The following is a 14,198-nucleotide window of genomic DNA, read 5'->3' on the forward strand; positions in this document are numbered from 1 at the left end:
ACAAACAATTCAAATAGTGCTGTGTCTCACGCAAAGTTAAAATATTTGACATGCTTGTGACAATTTTTTTTTCAATATCAGAGAAATCTTACATTTAAACTTCAATAAAAATAAAAATTTCTTCGTAGCTTTTGGTTTTAATTTTGAACTTTATAATTTGAATTTAATTTAAAAAAAAACATCCACTTGCTAAAAACATGGTTATTCAACGATAAAAACGCAATTTTCAATTATTAATCTCCTCACAGTTCATTCTAGAATATTTGGAAATATTGTTATACTATTGAGGAGTTCTTCGGCAATTTGACCATCGATTTTATGTCTATGTACAAGATAGAAAACTGCCAATTTAAAAGTGAAAATTTATCTTACAAGCAAAAATGTTCAAAAAACATAGAAAAGGATAAATAAATTTACAAGTTTCTGATGTGAAATTACATTTTTATCTCGGATGTAACATCTTTCAGACATTTTATCAGAAAAAAGTAATTTTACATCAAAAAGTGAGTAAAATCACATGAGTGTTGTGTAATTTTCGTCTATTTTTATGTTTTTCTTGGAAAATTACATCATTATTTTAGGTGAAATTACATAATTTTGAGTGTAATAGAATTAAGGCGTATCTTAAAAGTTGTAAATCAAAATTCTCTCATCACAATGTCAACTCGCAAAAAACATAGTTGGATAATTTTTGAGACATTTTTTTTATAAAGCTGTCGCCAAGAAAAACATTTTTTCATGGAAACTTCATTTAATTTGTTTTTTTTATTGGTGAGGTGGCTAGTGAAAAATTTAACTTTCGACAAAAACTAAAAAAAATTAAAACCCAATTTCATTTTCTTTTTCGCATAAAAACTCTTTTAAAAATACTAATACATTGTGACAGTTAGTGCAAGTGTTAACACTAATCAAAATATCAATATATTAATGAAAATATAGTTTTTTTTTCTACACAGTGAAAAAACATGGTAATATTACATCTGGGAATGAGTACATCTGTTATCAGAAAAATTTGTAATTTTACCTCAAAACTTTGTAAACTTAGCACTTTTTTGTTGTAATGCCACTTTTTCCAGTCTAAATTGTGGTAATATTACATAATAAAAGAGATAATTTTAAACCTTCCAAATTTACTCACGATTTTTCGCTGTGTTTATTCCGCGTGAATTTTCGATGTGAGGTCCAAAATTATTTTTTTTTTGAAATCTTAAAAACGTTCTATTTGACCTACAAATGCAAAAATTAACGTTATTTTAAGTTAAATTACATCAGTCTTTATTTTAGTTCAAGGCTCTTCATGAGAAATTAAATTAATAATTTGAGTGTTAAAAAAAATCAATCATGGGTCGAATTCCCACATTTTACAACACAATTGTTATCAGTGTATTTAGCAGTCAAATTTTGCTTTTTCAACCTATTTTTTTTATTTGGCTGTGGTCTTTTTATGCATAATTTTTTTTTTTGTTTCAAATCCATTTATTGTTTTTTTTGTTTGAATTTAAAATTTAATTCAATTATATTTGAGAAAGTGAATCAAACAAGAAAAACTCTGCTATGAAAAACTGTTAAATATATATTTTGAAAAAGAACTAATATTACACCTTCCAAATTTACATTTTTTGCGGTGTACAAATTTGCAGCAAAAATTAATATTTCTCGTAGTTTTTACTGCATTTACTTGAAATTCAAGTCTTACGTTTTTCGAAATAACGAATTAAGTTGATTTTTTCAAAACAACTTTTCAGGGATAACATTTGGTTTGAATAATAGTTTTTAAATAAAATTATATTTTTCAAAAATAAAATAAAGTACGAATTATCACATAAGAAAAGTTAATAAAATATTCACAAAGAGAAAGACCATTGATTTTATTTAAAGCAAATGGTTACTGAGTATTTCATTGCAATTGACAGAAAAAAATTAAAAATCAGATACATGAATATTTTTGTAATGCTATTTAATCAATTTTGTATTTTTTCAACTTTAGTCAAACACAAGGCCAACAGGTTGGGGCACTCCTGATTAAGAGGTAAAATTTCACTTTAAAATTTAAACTCTTTGTTACCTCATCCTTAAACTTTGTTTTGATATGTAGGAATACAAGAAAATAATATGTTTTTTTTTATTGTGAACAATAATTCAGTCATATTTTTTAGCAAGTCTTCATCACAATGAAACAAATGTGAAATAAATTCATTTTTTTGTTTTTATTTGATTTTCAGTTTTTTTTGTCACAAAGCGGCTTTTTCTCAAAATGCTTTATTGTTTTAAAACATTTATTGTTTTAAAACAACTTTATCTACTTTCCAAAAATTTGTAGAACTTTTATGGCCAATGAAAACCATGAATAAAAATTCAAAATATTAAATATCATTAAATTATATAATTTTGGGATAAAATTCTCTATCACGGTAAACACCAAATCTAGTAAAACGTATAAATTAACCTTCGATGGGAAAAGCAGGAATTTTCACAAAAAAAAAATACTTCAGACATACACAGAAGAAATGATGGTAATATTCATCTGGGAATTGTGACGGTTTTTTTTAATGTGTAATATACAATAGGACCTGGTGAAATTTCATCAGTTTCTGATAAATTTTCATCATTTTTGAATTTTTTAAGATAAAATTACTCAATGAAGAGGTAGTATTCGACCAACCAAATTTTCAACCTTTCCAAATCCAACCAAAAGAAAGTAACAAAAAAACATTTAATAACACAAAAATGAGACACATTACAGTAATCTGATTTTCATAAATGTCACAAAATAACCTTTACGTGAAACGTAAGTGAAATTACATGCTTTTTAACCCTTTAATTACATGCTCTAAAAATTACTCAAAATTGCCCCGCAAATCAACCCTAAGCAGTTAAGACCACATTTTCGCCTTTTTTGTCACTGGAAATCGCTCCTCCACTTAAGAGAAGAGCACAACCCACAATTACGCTGAAACTCTTAAGGTCGTCACATGCATCGATCTTCCTTTCTCCCGACGCGACTTCACAGTCCCATAATTAACCTTTTACCAGAGTGGGCAGTTGCACTTGGCCTCTACTAAATCTTCTTTTTCTTGATTTTCACATGAGTAAGTGAAATAATGACCAATTTTGCGCAATTTTTCCTCACCTATGATCGCCACAGCAGACGCAGTCGAAGTCATCATCTTGGGCAGCTGTCCGGTGGTCCGATCCTTTGTTGAAGTTTTTTCTTTTTCGAAGCTTCACAGATTTTCGGAAAATTCACTCAATTTCCACGTTTCCAATTAGAACCTTGAAAACAATAGCGCGTTGAACTCTTCTTGAACTCCACCAACGCTGAGGTAACACACAACGCCTGCACTAAGAAGCAGAATCTCTGCAGCAGAGACCCCAATTTCAGCAACCTAGACCGCGGAACTTGCAGTCATTGCGCCACACATCCCCCACAAAACTCAATTCTCGACACTCGGACGAACTGCAACACAATTTCGCACGCACACGGCGCGGAACCACAATAGAAACGTCAATAAAAAAACTGCAGAACCGACGACGACGACGCAGCAGGCCTTGAACACAGGCTGCTGAAGATTCTACCGCGCGAGCGCACACACGTAACTTTGCACAACTCTTAAAAAAAAAAAAGATTTTCAGAACCCCCAGTTCGCGTAGAACTCTCGTGGCGATCAAACGCGCGCGCTTCGCAACCTGTCCTGGCCACCGTTGGTGACTTACTGCCGGACCGCGAATCTCCAGGTGTGGAGCCCGGTGTGGTCTCTTGGAGGCTCGACCCCACGATCGCTGGACCGCGCGATCTCTCAAAAAAAGAGAGCTCGGGAACTCAGAGCTTGGAACACCTGGTCGTAACGGTACCCGCGCTCTCGCGCAGTAGATCAAGATCGAGTTGGAGTAGGCGAAGCAGCTGTTGAAGGGGGCGCTGCTACCGCGATCGTGGCGCTTCTGGAAGATCGCCGTTTCTCTCTGTGGTGAAGATCTGGAGCAGGGTGTGGAGTGGCGGCGGAGGTAGTCCGGAACATCAACTTGCAAGATCTCAACGGAACCGATCGAACGAGACACGCGAACCTTTCTCGTCTTTTGCTTGAACAAGCAGTGAGAGTGCTTTGCGGATGTGAGATGTTGGAGAAATGCGGTTGGGTTTGGGATGTGGGGACTGTCGAACTGCCGTAATCGACTTGTATCGGCTAAGAAGGGTTCAGTCAGGTGAAATGGAGTGTGTGATTCTTCTCGATGTAGTCCCTTTGAGTGCCAGAAAAAACATTTTTATTATTTTTATCAATTTCTCAATTTATGAATTTATCAATTTATCAATTTATCAATTTATCAATTTATCAATTTATCAATTTATCAATTTATCAATTTATCAATTTATCAATTTATCAATTTATCAATTTATCAATTTTTCAATTTTTCAGTTTATCAATTTATGAATTTATCAATTTATGAATTTATCAATTTATCAATTTATCAATTTATCAATTTATCAATTTATCAATTTATCAATTTATCAATTTATCAATTTATCAATTTATCAATTTATCAATTTATCAATTCATCAATTTATCAATTTATCAATTTATCAATTTATCAATTTATCAATTCATCAATTTATCAATTTATCAATTTATCAATTTATCAATTTAAAAATTTATCAATTTATCAATTTATCAATTTATCAATTTATCAATTTATCAATTTATCAATTTATCAATTTATCAATTTATCAATTTATCGATTTATCAATTTATCAATTTATCAATTTATCAATTTATCAATTTATTAATTTATCAATTTATCAATTTATCAATTTATCAATTTATCAATTTATCAATTTATCAATTTATCAATTTATCAATTCATCAATTTATCAATTTATCAATTTATCAATTAATCAATTTATCAATTTATCAATATATCAATTTATCAATTTATCCATTTATCAATTTATCAATTTATCAATTCATCAATTTATCAATTTATCAATTTATCAATTTATCAATTTATCAATTTATCGATTTATCAATTTATCAATTTATCAATTTATCAATTTATCAATTTATCAATTTATCAATTTATCAATTTATCAATTTATCATTTTATCAATTTATCAATTTATCAATTTATCATTTTATCAATTTATCAATTCATCAATTTATCAATTTATCAATTTATCAATTTATCAATTTATCAATTTATCAATTTATCAATTTATCAATTTATCAATTTATCAATTTATCAATTTATCAATTTATCAATTTATCAATTTATCAATTTATCATTTTATCAATTTATCAATTCATCAATTTATCAATTTATCAATTTATCAATTTATCAATTTATCAATTTATCAATTTATCAATTTATCAATTTATCAATTTATCAATTTATCAATTTATCAATTTATCAATTTATCAATTTATCATTTTATCAATTTATCAATTCATCAATTTATCAATTTATCAATTTATCAATTTATCAATTTATCAATTCATCAATTTATCAATTTATCAATTTATCAATTAATCAATTTATCAATTTATCAATATATCAATTTATCAATTTATCCATTTATCAATTTATCAATTTATCAATTCATCAATTTATCAATTTATCAATTTATCAATTTATCAATTTATCAATTTATCGATTTATCAATTTATCAATTTATCAATTTATCAATTTATCAATTTATCAATTTATCAATTTATCAATTTATCAATTTATCAATTTATCAATTTATCATTTTATCAATTTATCAATTCATCAATTTATCAATTTATCAATTTATCAATTTATCTATTTATCTATTTATCAATTTATCAATTTATCAATTTATCAATTTATCAATTTGTTAATTTATCAATTTATCAATTTATCAATATATAAATTTAACAATATTTTTTCATTATTGTCAATTTATCAATATTTTGATTTTCAATCAATTTCAATTTTGTTTAAAACTTTTGTTTTTCTGAGAAAGAGGTGGAGGAATATTTGAAAAAAACTATATTTGAATTTTCAAGCCTGCTAAAAAAAAATAGGCAAAAAGTGTCACAAAATGATTAATATAATACTAATTATAATAGTAAGGCTACTGCCGAAAATTTTCCAAATTTAAATAAAACATGATGATAGGTTTTGTGTCTTTTAATTAAGAAAACTAAAAGTTATTGCAATGTATTTTTAAGAGTTTATAAATTTTTAAAGTTTTTACAATAAAAATATAAATTTTTGAGGATGTTTTGAAAAGAGGGGGGGGAGGGAGGGACAAAACATTTAAATAAAATATCCAAAGGCCATTACTTTTTTCATATTTTGAAGTTTTTAATTAATTAATTTAAAGTTTAAAAAAAATCATTTTTTTTATTTGTGCAATTTATCTTTGTATTACTTTACAATACAATTTCAGTTATAAATTAGATAACTTCAATATCTTAATGAAACTGAAAATACTGGCAGCACTGCCAAATAATTTTAAAAATCCGCTGCGGGCCCTTAAAATATTCGAAACTGCTTACGTCTCTTTTGTTAAAATGATTTCTTTTCAAGAATGACAGAATCTCTGAATAATTGAATAAATTAAATACACTTTATAAGTGATAACCCATGGCAGGGTGGCCAGTTCAACAAAATTGATTTCAATCAAAAATTTAAAAATATCTTTTAGAAAAAATTTCTTTAAAACATATATTTTCGATCTCGACAAGTTTGCTAAACGTCACTTAAGTAGTGGTCTAGTGGGCTTGCCAGATCATCAAGATTAGTTTTTTTTTTTTATCAGAAAGGTTATCTGACAAAACTCTGAAATATGGTGGTTAAAGATGCCAGTTTGTTAGTTTAATTTTTAATTATCATAACCCACGGCAGGGTTGATTTTGAAGGTAGTAAATGGTTTCGGTATATTTAAATTTAATATTTATAAAAATCTGCAAAGTGAAAAAACTTTGTTATAGAATTACCTTCAAAAATTTGTTCTCAAAACACTTTATGTTTTTTTTTATAAAATGAAAACTGAAAATTATTCCTAAAAATCTTATTTTTGATTGAAAAAAAAATAGAATGAAAAATCATCTGTTGAATAAATTCAAATTTGTTTTACAGTAACTTGTTTATGAAATTGGTTTTCTTTTCAAATTCAACATTAAAAAATATAAAAATGTAAATCAAAGCCCTGGGTTCAACTTTTCAATAAAATAAGCTTTTTAAATTATTTTTTCACCAGTCTTTTTTGTTTCCAAAATATTTAAGCTTTGAGGATAAAAAAAAATCTCTAAAAACTATTTGCGGTATTAAACAAAGGAATTTTACAAAAAAATCCTTTAAATTTGAAAAAGTTTAAATTTGAAGATAAAAAAAAAGTTTATTTAACCTTGATTTTTCAGGCCAATTCTGAAGAGGGGAAAGCGTTATTAACGGATGTGCGACAAAAGGTCGAATGCTAAAAGGTCGAAAGACATGAAGTCGAATAGACAAAACGTTGAAAGGACAAAAGGTCGAATGTGATTAAATCAAACAAATGATAAACTTCTAAAAAAATCTTGAAAAAATATTGTTGTCAAAATATTTTTGTGAGTTTTTCCAGTGAGATGTTCTTTAAAAAAAAATGTTTGGCTTCTAAAATATTTTTCAAGATTAATTTTATTTTTCAAAACCATTTTTGACTTTCGTAACGTTTTTGGGATTTATCCCATTTTTTAAAATATGAGCGGTTCTTGAAAAGAACGTTTAACTTCTTAAATATTTTCTGAATTTTTATTTTATTTTTAGAAACAACTTATTCTTGTTTGTCGTAACATTTTTGTGAGTTTTTTCATTCTTTCAAACATGAGTTGCATGAGCAATTCTTTAAAAAAGTTCAACTTCTGAAATATTTTGGAAATTAATTTTTATTTAGGAAAATTACATATTCTTGATTATCATAATATTTTTGTGAGTTTTTCCATTCTTTCAAACATGAGCAGTTCTTTTTTTAAAAAAAAAGTTCGGCTTTTAAAATATGTTTTAAGTTTTATTTAAATCTATTCTTGACTTTCGTAATGTTTTTGTGATTTTTTTCCATTCTTTAAAATATTAGCGGATGTTTTAAAAAAATATATATATCTCTTTAGATTGTTATGAAGTTTTTTTCAATTATTTATAAAATTATAATGGTTGGAATATTTTTAGGCTCACATAAAAAGTTTTTTTGTATATTTTTTTTAATTCGACCTGTGTCCTTTCGACCTTTAGTCCATTCGACCTTTTGTCCACTTTCGAGCTTTTGTCCATTCGACCTTTTGGCATTCGACATGTTGTCTATTTGAGTCATACAATCGTCATCAACATTATTTAGTGAAGCTTACGCAGAGCAATTTTCTAGCTTTTTAAAATAAAATCGCAATTTTTAATTCTGTTTTTTTAATTCATTCGGATTAAATTTTGTCCATTAATCTATTTTGTCTAAATAATCTATTTTGCATCATTGGTTTCTCCATACATGTTTCCATTGCTATGAAAAGTTAAAAAAAAAAACTCATCTAGAGATTCGGTATTTTCGGCAAAGTTGTAGGTTATCAGTAGGACTCTTCAGAAAGAAATGAGTACACGGGAAAAAATATGTTTGTTTTTTTATTTAACTTTTTGTCACAAAAAACTAGATTTTGACAAATTCTCTTTCTTCAGTTTTTTTTATGTTTTAGTGGACTTAGTGGACTAAAATTGTTATTATTTGTGCAAAATGGACATAAATTTTGAATTTTTTGAAACAGCGCTGGATTTTTTTAATTTTTTAATTGTGTCCATTTTTTTAAATAAAATTGTCCAAAAATAAAAATAGCTCTCATTTTTTTTATTGACAATAACTTGGAAACTTTTGATCCGAATTTCAATGTCAAAAAATATTTTTTTGTGAAATTCAAAAATAAGCTCAGAATTTCAAATCACGATTATTGAAATGTTAATCGTGATTTGAAATTCTGAGCTTATTTTTGAATTTCACAAAAAAATATTTTTTGACATTGAAATTCGGATCAAAAGTTTCCAAGTTATTGTCAATAAAAAAAATGGGAGCTAATAAGGCGAAATAATAAATTTGAAACAGATTTTTTTTTTCTTTTGGCACTCAAAGGGTTCCACCACCATCTCACCATGTGCAAATTAGCCCGGCTTAAAACCGGCGCGGCGCGGGAAAGTTGGTTAGATGTGTATGCACGTTTCTACCTGGCAAAAATACGCGATAATGATGGTAAACAAGCCTGAAAGTGAAGAGCAGGAACGCTCCCCTTCACTCTTCATCATCCCGTCCTTGGTCATTATTACGGGAACTGGCAGATTACAAAATTGAAAAATTGATACTTTGGAAGGAGGAGGAGGATGTGTGGGGAAGAGGGGAGGTTTGTTTGTTATTGTTTTCCTGGGTCTTTATCTTATTTTCGGGAAAGAAGGAGAAATTTACCATATGGGAAAGTGCTCTTCTCAATTACTCTTCATTATTTTGGTTTGAAGTGATGTTAGAATTTGAATTTTATTACGTTGAAGTGAGCTTTCGAGTGAGAGTTCTCCAACATTAATACAGTTAACTTCTGGTTATGTAAATTTGTTTACACTCAACTCGCATTCAAACGTTTCAAAACAACGAAACTGATCGTCATTCATCGATTCTTTGCTGAGCGCCTGAGCGCATCGCGCTCGCGCTCGTTCATCGATCTCTCTCGCGATCGCCACTCACTCTCCCGCTTTTGACGTTTGTTTTGGTTTCTCACACGCGCGTTCGTTTTCCGCGTTGTTTACATTCTCTCGTTTTTTTTCGTTTTTTCTTTCTTCAAAACGTGCTCGCGAAAATCTTCACAGCTAACGTGCACAACAAAACGATGGACAAAAGTGCATCAGGGTGAGAAGCGAGTGTTACATGATTCTCACCGGTGAGTGAGTGAGCGGTCGCTCACTTGATCGCGCGTGAGCAGTGGCGATATAATCACATTTGGATCACGTCGCGACGCGTTAGAGGCTGGTGTTTTGCGGTAGGTCACGGCGCACATTAGAGAAAATTAAAGATTTTTGCGGTCAAAATTTAAAGATCATTAAAAAAATTATTTTTTTTTGTTTTAAACATAAATTTAATAAGATGTTTTTTTGTTAATTTTTAATAAAAGTGATAAAAATATCTCTCAAATTCAATTTTGACCACCTTTTTACTGCAATAATTCTTGGTCAGTGGACTGCAGAGGGATGGAGCCGTTAGGTCGTGGCAAGTGGTGGCCATTTATGGCCAAATTGGACCACATGCTCACAACGACGACTGGTAACGTGTGCGCCACCTGTCTTCAGCGGTGGCGGAAAGTGGCACCCATCATTAAGGGGACGACCACGTTATAGTGGGTTGAAGTTGGAATGTTTTGAACGCGGCGACGGTGATGATGGTCGGCCGTTTTTTTTACAACGAGAGAGATCTCCAAATAACACGAATTACGACCACGTGTGCACGCGCAGGTAGGCAGTCGGGCAATACAATGTAGGTGAACACTTTGTAAAATTTGTACGAGACGTTATAAATTGTTGGGTGGATTTGTGCGGCTTGGTTTGGTTTTGGGTGATGGGCACTTTGAAAGTGACCCTTTTTTATGGCTTGCGACAGCATCCGTGGGGCACTTAAGAAGGGCCAATATTTGGTTCATTAAGGTGGCTTGTGGCTTGTAGGTGGCGATGTTACAGTAGAGTAGTTGATTTGTATGAACCTTTTTTCATCAATTCTTCGTGTCCAAAGTCTGTGCAAAAGTACCTACTTGGAAAATATTCGACAATCTTTATAGATTTACAGAAGGGATTTTCTGATCTATTTGATGTCTTCGGCAAGGTTGTGGGTGGTGATCACTGTGATCAGAAAAAAAACTGTTACACTTTAAAAACACTAATTTCATTTTTTTTAAATAATCATAATAAAAATTTGTTACAAATTTTTGGCAACTTAATTTTTTTCTCTTAAATTAGGCCGTTGCAAAAATTATTCAAAACCTTTCATATCAAGTTGAGGTGAATAGGGGGATGGCGTCGCTATTTTTAGACCACGTTTTCCACTTTTTCTCATCGAAACCGACTATTTTATCGACTTCATTTTGCTGGGCGAGATAGGACGCCGTCTATTTTCAGACGATGACTCAGCACATTTCCACTCTTGCACTTCAAAAAACCAGATGGCAGCACGATGTAACGCCATGTCCCTATTTTTCCTGCATACTATAGTTCGTTTAAAAAATATTTTGATATTTTTTTAAATTCCGCTGTAGTGTGCAGCAATCAGTTTTTTTTCGAGAAAACTAAATTTTCGTCAATATTTATATATTTTTAAAACTACAGAAATATTGTAAAACAGCTGGATTCGCAAAACTTTTTTCTCATCGAAATATTGAACCCATGGCTTGTATTCAAATTTCTATTTTAATCCTTCCCTAAAATTTGGTTTGAGTCCAGGGACTTAAACTTATAGAGTTATTAACCATGACCTTATGATTTATAAAAAACACACAATTAAAAATAGTCCAACAAATATTCATGTTTTTTTTCGATTTTGTCGTTTTTTCTGATTTTTCTTTTTTCTTCATGATTATAACATTTTCTGTAATATTCTTGATTGAACAATGGTGATGTCACTTTGGATGCTGATATATTGGCCTTGCCAAAATTGAAAATGGTGAAAAAGAGTTTTTCCAATTGTTACCCATTTAGTATCTATTTTTATCGATTTTTTTAAAATAGTGATCCGACTTTCGACATAAAAAATAATTTTCGAAAATATGCTTTAAAAAAAGCAAAATTAAAAATTAGAGAGTGTTAATTTTAAAAAGCAATAAAAAACTATGAAACGAAAATACCAAAAAAATCTATTAATTCTTCCAAACTGTGTGCGAGTGTGTGTGTTTTTAATCCGATACCTGCTGGCCGGCAACGAAATTATGGAATAATTTAGTTTGTTCAAAATACGTGATTTAGGTCCTTGTGAAATGTGAGGCTTGATTTTAAAATTTAGAAAATATATTTAATTAAAAAAGGCAAAATAAATCTTAAATGTTTCGTTTTTTAACATTGAAAATCATTGTTTTTGTTTGTCAGTAAAAAAATAACGGCTAATTAAGTGACACTGAGAAGAACTCATTTTTCTCTTAAATTTAAACGGCTGTCCGATCAACAAAATATTTTTAAAAATGTAGCTAAGTCATCAAAAAAAAATTTCAGGTCTTACTCGGTAAAAAAATTTGCATTGTCCTAAACTTAAGCTAAAAATTCAAATTTCGTAGAAAATGCGAAATTCTAGAAAAACAACTCAATTTTTGTAAAACTTTTTTTCAAAAACATTTACAAGTCTGGCAGAAAAAAAAAGATTTCTCGATGTTTTTTTTATAATTTAAAGAATTATTACTAAAATTACCATTAATGCAATTCAAACATAATTTACACATTAAAAATAACTAAAGCCATTTTGGTTCGGAAATTTTTGCAAAGTGTAGATTCTTTTGGTCATAATTTTAACATTGAAACAATATTTTGTTATGAGATCAAAAGTTTATAAATTAATTTTTTTGCTACTTTTTTAAATACTACTGAAGTCATCGACTCTTTTGCTGTATCGAGTTTAATTATTGTTTTTAACTTTCAAATCTTATCTTATTTCTTATCTTACTTAAAAAAAAATTATTTTCAGCAACCAATTCGAGTTCCAAATACGATTTCTCACTAATTATTTTAGAATTATTTAGGATTATTAATCATTTAAGAATTATTTAGGAGTTTTGAAAATCATATAAAAAGACAGCGAATAAATCATTTTATTCACGATTATCCGAAGCCTCGATTGTCCGAAATTTCGATTATCCTTAGTTCGATTATCCGAAGGTTTGCATTAGACTTTTTGTATTTTTTTTATTTTTGATTTTTTTACATTTTGTTTTTTTTTTATATTTTTTACCTCGGGTAGTTGAATCAATTTTTTCGTTTTTTTCTTCTTCTTTTTATTGTTTAAAACATCAAATTCGAGTTCTGCGACCCAATTTTAGTCAAATTTGAATGGTTGATTGCCTATTAAATAATAAAATGCATTTTTTCAATATCTCGACCCCGCCATATTGGCCGCCATCTTGGGTTTAAAACATTTAAATCACTTTAGCGTAGTTTATGGGTCCTAGTTTATACCTAAGCTCAACAATCAAAAATTAGACAACGAAAAAAATGTTTTTTTCGTGATTCCATTTTTCGAAGTCAATTTTTTTCGAGTCTGGACTGTAGTTTCCAAGAATAATAATTTGTACATTCCTAGAGTGCTTTTCAAGATTAAATAAACAAAAATTTAAATTTGAGCTTTTTGCGTGTTTTCGAAAGTGCCTTGAGTATAGGGTTTCAAAAAAAACCTCAAAAAGAAAAACTTTAAAACTTTGTTGGACCTTCAAAAAAACTCAAAACTTGTTTTTTTTATTAGTGGTTTGTTCAAATAATTCTTTACACACTACCACGTTAAACACAATTTACGTAATATTTCTAGCAAAACATTGTAATAGGGCCGAAGCCGAAGTGTAAACAAAGAGTCTATCCTGCTCACGTCAGTTGATGTTTACATTAGGAACGAGCAGGATAGACTCTTTGTTTACACTAGATTTCAATCAACTTTTAGTATTTGTTATGATTTTCATTTAAAAATTATCAACACTCATTTTATCTCATAGCTGTTCAAGTAACATTCTGAACTACCTACAAGAGCACTTTATCATAAATTTCGTCAAATCGCTTCATCCAACGCCGATGGCCTGATCTGCGCGCCAGTTCATGTCACGTAATCGATCCTCAAGCCCGCAAGAGGTAATCCCACGTTCTGCTCGCCTGTTCTAGCGCAGTAATCCATCCGCAGCCCGCAGCTTGAAACAACGTTCTAGCTCGCCCCTTCCTCATATGGCCCCATAGCTCAGTTGGTTAGAGCGTCGTGCTAATAACGCGAAGGTCGTGAGTTCGATCCTCTCTGGAGCCAGACACTTTTTTTTTCTTGTCATTCGATTTGTTTGGTGTTCATTTGAAGCTTGATAACTCTGGTTAGGTCAGCAATAAAATGATTGCGGGCAATAAATTACTCGCTCGATCGCTACCCCAAGATCTTTTCATGACAGATATTCACTCCCAAGGCGGAACTCGGCGCACAACAACAGCTGACGGAGCGGTACACGGGTTCAATGTTGGAATGCCCT

At 29.8% G+C, this 14,198-nt stretch overlaps 2 protein-coding genes and 1 non-coding gene across 3 annotated transcripts in view; 2 read left to right on the forward strand and 1 right to left on the reverse strand.

The window, feature by feature from the left end:
- Positions 1–14,198, forward strand: part of LOC6045627 — a 342,844-nt gene that overhangs the window by 177,375 nt on the left and 151,271 nt on the right. The gene's annotated exons all lie outside the window — the stretch shown is intronic.
- Positions 1–14,198, reverse strand: part of LOC6048774 — a 307,506-nt gene that overhangs the window by 172,973 nt on the left and 120,335 nt on the right. The gene's annotated exons all lie outside the window — the stretch shown is intronic.
- Positions 13,911–13,984, forward strand: Trnai-aau. The gene has a single exon. It is a non-coding gene; the product is annotated as a tRNA-Ile (tRNA).

The sequence above is a fragment of the Culex quinquefasciatus genome, chromosome 1, assembly GCF_015732765.1.
Source record: "Culex quinquefasciatus strain JHB chromosome 1, VPISU_Cqui_1.0_pri_paternal, whole genome shotgun sequence".
Taxonomy (NCBI): domain Eukaryota; kingdom Metazoa; phylum Arthropoda; class Insecta; order Diptera; family Culicidae; genus Culex; species Culex quinquefasciatus.